Source organism: Belonocnema kinseyi, chromosome 10 (assembly GCF_010883055.1).
Source record: "Belonocnema kinseyi isolate 2016_QV_RU_SX_M_011 chromosome 10, B_treatae_v1, whole genome shotgun sequence".
NCBI classification, from domain to species: domain Eukaryota; kingdom Metazoa; phylum Arthropoda; class Insecta; order Hymenoptera; family Cynipidae; genus Belonocnema; species Belonocnema kinseyi.
The window spans coordinates 600,399-607,849 of NC_046666.1; the positions used below are offsets into that span (position 1 = coordinate 600,399).

General features: G+C 21.2%; 1 protein-coding gene across 7 annotated transcripts in view; it reads left to right on the plus strand.

Moving 5' to 3' along the window:
- Positions 1–7,451, plus strand: part of LOC117181578 (intersectin-1) — a 133,286-nt gene that overhangs the window by 69,433 nt on the left and 56,402 nt on the right. The gene's annotated exons all lie outside the window — the stretch shown is intronic.

A 7,451-nucleotide genomic window follows, 5' to 3' on the forward strand; every position in this document is an offset into this window, starting at 1 on the left:
CCAGGGTGGACGATGGACGGGAAATGACGGTGAATTTATTTTTTGACCGAGAATTTTACAACATTTTTAGAAGAAAAATTGTGTCCAACTTTGATTTCAACCATTTATTAAATAATTGGTTAAATTATGATTTTAATAAACTATTATATTATTTAGTTTAGAATAACTAATTCGAAATTCTTTCACTTTAAAAATTTTCCAGCTTAGATTTTTAATTTCTAAAAGCATATATTTTAGTTTAAAGAATTAAAAAATGAAATTTTAAAGGTTAAATAAAATTAAAAATTAGAAGATTTAAAAAATAAAACACAGGTGCTTAGATTCAAATTAAATTTTTTATTGTTGAAATAATATAAACTAGTATATTTTCCGTTGAGAATTTATCTATTTTGGTTTAAAATTCATGTATTTTGTTAAAAATCAAAATTTTTTGGTGTGAAAGTTCAACTATTAGGCTGAAAATTAACTTTCTTGTTGGAAGTTTAAACTCTTTTTCTCGAATATTTGTCTTTGGTTTGAGAAGGGTAGAAAATTCAACTATTTGGTCGAAAATTTATGTATTAAAAAAAAAAAAATACTATTTTGGAAAAAATCTTATGAATTTCGTTGAAAAGCATCTTTTTGTTTTAACATTCATATTTTCGGTTTTAAAATTCAATTTTTTAAATTTCTAAGCATTTATTTTAAATTAAAGAATTTTAAAATGCAGTCTTGAAGGCTTAACAAATTAGAAGTTTTTAAAATCGAAGATTTTAAAAATAAAAAGCAGGGTGGCCGCAGGACCGAGAATTTGACGAATTTTCAGAAGAAAAATTTGCCCAAGTTCGATTTTAACAGTTTTAAAAATAATTAAAGTGCAGTTTTGAGGATTTAAACAATTAAAATTTAAAAGCTTTTGAAGTTGAAAATTGTTGATAAAAAACACTTTCATTTTATCAACTGTGAATATAAATAAACTGTTTCAATCCGAAAGTCTCGATAAGAATTGAAATTAATTTGTCATTTATTCCGATAATTTTATTTTTAAATAAAATTTTTCCTGATTTATGAATAAAATATTTTTTTATTTAAAATTTTAGGTCTTCCCTTATATTCTTTTTTATATTAAATTTAATTATATATATTTTTTTAGTCATTAAAAAATGTAAACGTGCGTTTTGCTATTTTCAACTTAAAAATAAATCCATAATAACATTATCATAATTAAAGGTTTTTATTAAATTTAAAATATTGCGAGTCTAAATTATTTATTTTTTATCCCCTTCAATTTGAAATTTCTTAACGTAGAAAAATAATAAGTATTTAATATTTAGCAATATTTGACTGTTCATTTAAGACGAGTAAATTAAGGCCAAATATTTAAAAGAAGACAATTTGAAACTGAATTGTTTTACATAGAAAGCTTTGAATTTTTAGATTTTCGAAGAACTTTTAAACTTTTAGCGTTACAATTTTTATTTTTCTATTTAAAAAGTTTTTAATTTATAAGTGAAATTGTTAAATTTTGACGTATAAATAACAATTTAACACTTATTTTTTTTGGAAGAAAATTTGAGTAATTTTAAGAGATACATAGAAGTTTTGAAAAGATTCAAAATTAATTAAAAACTTGAAATTATTTCAAGTAATTTAATCGAAATGTGTTAACATTCTGTCCGAATTTTTAAACATATTTTAAAATTAATCGAAATTTTCCTACAATTTTTGAAAATCCAGAAAATTAAATAAAATCCTTAAAATCTTAAATAATTTTTCAAAGTGAAAAATCATTTTCAATTTTCCTAAGAATCTTAAGAATTTTTCTTATTCTTTTGAAGTCTTTCACAATTCTTTAAAAAAATTCTAAATCTTTTTATTGAAATCTGCAAAAATCGACATTTTATTTTAAATTCGGCTGCAAGTATTTAAAATTATTTCAAGTTCTACATTTAATTCCAATCTTCTTAAAATATCTAAATATCTCTTAAATATACTCTAATATTTTTACAAATAATAAGTGTTCTATTCTTATTAATAAATTCATTTTTTTTTTAATTTGCAGGATTTTTTAAAAGTTGTCGAAAAAATTCAATTAATTTTGAAATATATTCAAAAGTTCCGAAAAAAATTCAAAAATTATTTTGTAAAATTTAAAACAACTTCTAGATTTCTCAAGATTTTGAAATAAAATTTTAAAGCTTTTAAAGGATGCCTAGACTATTTAAAATAATTAAACTTCTAATTTAAGATCTGTTCATTTAAAAAAATTGTTTTTCAATTTTTAATGTGTCTAGCTTAAAATTACCTAAAATAATATAATTTTCAAATTTTTTAAAGTTTGTTCGTACCTTCTATTTGGTAAGTGTAAATTTTTGAGCATTTGAATACACAATTTTTAAATTAAAAACTTTTAAACTTCAATTTTAAAAGATTGGAATTCAAGTATTTCACTTTGAATGCTTTGATTTGTTGTTTATTACTTTATATAGAAAAATGTTTAAAATATAGTCTGATTTTTTAAATTTCATTGGCCGTGTAAAATATTTGCTAACCGGGAAAAAAACCGCGAATTTTTTTCTTCGATTAAAACTGCCACCGTACATTTTAATTTAAAGATTTTTTAAATTCAGTTTTAAAGACTTAAACAATTAAAAATTATAATCGTTCCAAATCGAAGATTTTGGATGACAATTTTTTTAGCTTATCAGCTGTGAATATAAATAAATAATTTTTTTAAAAATTGAATTGTACTTTAAGATTTAAAAAGTAAATAAAAATTGAGTCTAGAAGACGATTCAGAATTAGTTCACAATTTTAGAATGTCTAGATTTTAACCATAAAAATTAAACTGTTTCAATTGGAAAATCTATGTTCGTTACACCAATATAAACACCCGATTAACACTTTATAAACTATTAAAAATTTTTAAATAGCTTTAAAATAATATATTTACAATCAAAGGCTTTTATTTAATTTCAAATATTATTTTAGTCTAAACTATTCCAGATTTAAACCATTCAATTTGCAATTTTTTAATGAAAAAAGAGCCATTACTTAATATTTGAAAATATTTGACTGCTCATTAAAAATATGTAATTAAAGATTAAATATTCAAAGGTAAACTTTGAAAGTTGCAATTTTAATTTATATATTTAAAACAATTTAATTTGTAAGTCAAATAGTTGAAGAAATATTTCCAATTTTTGAACAAATTCAAAATTAATTAAAAATTTGAAATTATTTCAAATAATTTAAAGGAGGTGAATGTACCAAAAAAATTCAGCTATTCGTACCAAAAATTTGGTGCAAATAGTCCACTGTCTAATTTAAAATCAAATATAGATTTGGGCAGATTTCAAACAACAAATTTTGAAGATTTTTTAGGATTTCGAAAAATTTCACTGGAATTCAAACATTTTCTTACGACTCTTAGAAATGATGAAAATGATTTTTCATTTTGAATAATTATTTTAAAAGAATATTCAAATAGTTTCTAAGAGATTTTCAAAATTATCAAAAAGAGATTCTAGAATATTTTAAAGAAATCTTTTAAAATATGCAGAATTTTTTTAAAATTGTAGGAAAAATTCGATTTCTTCAAAAGATATTTATCGAATTTTTCCTACAATTTTTAGAAAATTCTGGAAACATAGAAAAATTTTCTTAAAATCTCCCAGGTTCTTTTTTGAAAATTTCGGAAATCTTTTAAAATATTTTAAGATATTTTCTTAAGACAATTTTTCAACCAGAATAATCATCATCAATTTTCCTAGGAATCGTAAAAAATGTTCTTATTTTTTTTAAGCCTTTCCTAATTCTTATAAAGCTTCTCAATTTTTTATTTGAAAACTGCAAAAATGTACTTTTTTTAAATATGAAATTATTTCAAACTTTAAATTAATTTTGAATTTTTTCAAAGCTTAAACTGACTCAAATTTTTGCCTACGAATAATAAGCAGAATTTTCTAAATATTTTAGGAATTGGTTGTTTAATTTAGAACAGTGAAATTATAAACGTGGATTTATATTTTTAGAAATGAATTTAAATATTTGAATTCTATAATGTATAAAAGTTGAAAATTCTAAATTTTCCTGTTTATCTGGATTTTATTTAATACTTAAATTTTAAATAATTAAAAATTCAAGAGTTCCATTTTAAGTGCTTTCATTTGTAGTTTATTTTTTATTACTTCAAATGGAAAAACGTGTTTTTTAAATAGGAAATGACCGGGAAGTTTTTTCTTTTGAAGAATAAATAAGATTTCCTATAAAAATTCAGAATAATTTTTTTTGTTAGAAAAATTAAATTTGAGAGAATATTGAAAAAGATTTAGAAAGATTTACAAAATTATAAAAAATGAATGTGGAAGTTTTTAAGGAAATTTTCTTAATTTAGCTGGATTCAAAAATATGTTTAGGAAAAATTCGAATCGTTTTGAAAGATGTTTAGAAGTTATGAAAAACATAAAAATTTTTTTCTTGAATTTTAAAGAATGTCAAACAACATGTAAATGTTTCAAGATTTTAAAATAAAATTTGGAAGCATCATAACAATTTTTAAACTATTTAAAATTAAAATAACTTTTAATTTCAGAAATGTTCCGTTTATTAAAAAAAATGCAATCGTCCAATTTTTAAAGTTTCTAGCTTAAAATTACTTAAAATGATATAATTTTGAAAAATTTTAAATGCATTCATTGGTTCGTCGATATCACGGGAATTTAATATTTTATTGGATTTGAAATTATTTTTTAGAATTCACTCTGAATTCTTATTAATTTATCCTAAATTCTTTGGAATTCTTTGTTAAAAAAATTGATTCATTTGAATTTTTCTAAATTTACTCAATTCTACTTATTTCAATCGATTTTTTGAATTTTTAAAAGTTTTTATCCAATAGACTCTGAAGATCAATTGACAAATGATTTGAAATATTTTAGTATTTTTCAAATTCCTTAGTACTTTTAAGGTATTAAAATATTTTAGGACATTTTAGAAGATTTTAATTTCTAAAGAATCGAAGGTATTTTATAAGATTTGAATACTTTTCAATTATTTGATTTCACTGAATTTTATAATTGTTTAATATATTTCAAAGAATTTATTCACAAAAAGTGAGGGATTGCTCCAAATTTGATAGATTTGAAGAAATTTTCAAATATTTTCGCAATTCATTTGAATTCACCCTCTATTCTCATTAATTTATCCTGAATTCTTTTCCTTTTTTTTTTGTAATTTTCTTTTTTTTTTAATTCACTTGAACTCTTCTAAATTCACACCATTCTATTTATTGCTTTTTTTATATTTCTGTTTAATTAATTTTGAAGTCTTTTAAAAGCAATTTGATTTTTTCTAAACAAATTTTGAACTTACTGAATTAAATTACTGTTTTCATATTTTCAAATAATTGTAAATTCCCTTGTTTTTTTTTTAATTCGCCATTGTTTTTTATGGTATTTTTCGTAAATTATTTGGAATTCGCTCTGAATTTTTATTAATTTCTCTTAATTATTTTAAATGCTTTTTAATTCTTCTAAGTTTGCTGAATTTTACTTAATTCAATGGATTTTAAAAAAGTTTTTGTTTAATTCATCTTGAAGTCTTTTAAACTCATCTTAAATTCTTAGGCATTTTATCAACTTTACTCAATTTAATCATTTTTATATATTTTTAAATTGTTGTAAATTCCCTTGATTGTTTTTTTTCAATTCAGTTCTATTTTTGATGAATTTCATCGAATTATTCTCGTTTCCTAAAATTTCTCTAAATTAACTCAAATTTACTGAAATAGATTTTTTTTATTTTTAAAAATTTGTCAAATTAATATAAATTCTTTTGAATTTGGCTCTAATTGTTTTGTAGTCATTCGTCATTTTTAAGAAATTAGTAGGGTTTAAATTGTTTGAAGAGATTTGGAATTATTTTTTGTAATTCACTCTTAATTTTTATGAATATACCCTGAATTCTTTTAAAGTCTCTGGAATTCCCATGAATTTTTTTAATGTACTTGAATTCATTTAAAACTATGAGAGAATTTCAATACGCATGCTTCAAGGCTGAAACAATAAAAAATTAAAAGCATTTGAAGTTGAAAATTTTAAAATAAAAAAAAAAAAACCAGTTTTATTTTATTAACAGTAAATTTAGCAGTATTTTACTGTTCATTTAAGACGAGTACATTGAAACCAAATAATTAAAAGTAAACAATTACCATTTTAATTATTCTATTTGTCAAATATTTCATTTGTAATTGAAATTATTGCATTTTGATGTATAAATAAAAATTGAACACTTACTATTTGTAGACAAAATTTGAGTAATTTTAAGATATATTTAGAAGTTTTGAAAAGATTTAAAATTAATTAATAACTTGAAATCATTCCAAGTAATTTAATCCATGTGTGAAAATTGTTTCAGAACTTCTAAATATATTTTTAAATTAATTGAAATTTTCCTTCATACTTTAAAAAATCCTACATATTAAAAAAAAATCCTTAAAATCTTCCAGGTTCTTTTTTGACAATTTTGGAAATCTTAACAAATTTTTTTTAAAGATTATGTTAAAATAATTTTTCAAATTGTAAAATCATTCTCAATTTTCCTAGTAATCGTAAGAAAATGTTTTTATTCTTTGAAGCCTTTCACAATTCTTTAAAAACTTCTGAATCTTTTTCTAAATCTTTTATTCGACTTAGAAATTTTAAACTTTAACGGATTTTTTCGAGGGCTTCTACTCGGGTTTTTGAGTGTGAAACAGATTTAAAAAGTTTACAAAATAATTCTAAAGATTTAAAAATATTTCAAAGCTTTTGTAACATTTAAAAGGATTTTGTATATTTCCAAAATAGTTTACGGATTTCAAGGATTTCAAGGATTTCAAAAAGACGTGTAGACAAGATTTCAAAGATTTCACAAAAATGTCGAATATTTCACAAAGATGTTAAAAGTATCAACAGATTTCAAGAATTTTTAATATTTGAAAAATGGATACAGTCCAGATGGCAAATATTTCAAAGTTTTTAAACGATTTTAAAATGTTTGAGAAGATTTAAAAATATTTTACAAATATTTCAAATATTTTAACGATACAAAAGATTTTAGAAAGATTTCAAAAATATTGCAAAGAATTCATAAAGATTTCAAAAAGGGTACATTAAACCGGATTTCAAAGATTTTTAACTATTCCAAAAGGTTTCAATAAATTTGAGATTTAAAAAGATTTCAAATGAACAGAAAAGATTTCACAAACAAAGAGTAAAGAAAGATTTCAAAAATATTTCAAAGATTTAAACATTTTTCGAGACACTTCACAAAAATTTGAAATATCTTAAGGCTTTTTAAGGACATGTGATACTTACAGTTTCCCCGGCCTTTTTCCACAAAAATGAACATTTTTAAAAACTGAATTCGGAGATGCTATAAAATATCATAACGGACGTCCCCGGACTCTTTTTTGAGGGATAATAACAAAA